Raw genomic sequence first — 798 nt, forward strand, 5'->3', positions numbered from 1 at the left:
GTTGCCTGTTCACTCTGATGATAGTTTCTTTTGCTGTACAGAAGCTCTTTAGTTTAATTAGATCCCATTTGTCTATTTTGGCTTTTGTTGCCATTGTTTTTGGTTGTTTTAGTCATGAAGTCCTTGCCCATGCCTATGTCCTGAATGGTATTGCCTAGGTTTTCTTCTAGGGTTTTTATGGTTTTAGACCTTACATTTAAATCTTTAGTCCATCTTGAGTTAATTTTTGTATAAGGTGTAAGGAAGAGGTTCAGTTTCAGTTTTCTACATATGGCTAGCCAGTTTTGCCAACACCATTTATTAAATAGGGAATCCTTTCCTCGTTGCTTGTTTTTGTCAGGTTTGTGAAAGATCAGATGGTTGTAGATGTGTGGTGTTATTTCTGAGGCCTCTGTTCTGTTCCATTGGTCTATATATCTTTTTGGTACCAGTACTAAGCTGTTTTTTTTACTGTAGCCTTGTGGTATAGTTTGAAATCAGGTAGCGTGATGCCTCCAGCTTTGTTCTTTTTGCTTAGGATTGTCTTGGCTATATGGGCTCTTTTTTGGTTCCATATGAAATTTAACGTAGTTTTTTCTAATTCTGTGAAGAAAGTCAATTGTAGTTGATGGAAATAGCATTGAATCTATAAATTACTTTGGGCAGTATGGTCATTTTTATGATATTGATTATTCCTATCCTTGAGCATGGAATTTTTTTCCATTTGTTTGTGTCCTCTCTTATTTCCTTGAGCAGTGGTTTGTAGTTTTCCTTGAAGAGGTCCTTCACATCACTTTAAGTTTTATTCCTAGGTATTTT

The sequence above is a fragment of the Mandrillus leucophaeus genome, unplaced genomic scaffold (assembly GCF_000951045.1).
Source record: "Mandrillus leucophaeus isolate KB7577 unplaced genomic scaffold, Mleu.le_1.0 Scaffold160, whole genome shotgun sequence".
NCBI lineage: Eukaryota > Metazoa > Chordata > Mammalia > Primates > Cercopithecidae > Mandrillus > Mandrillus leucophaeus.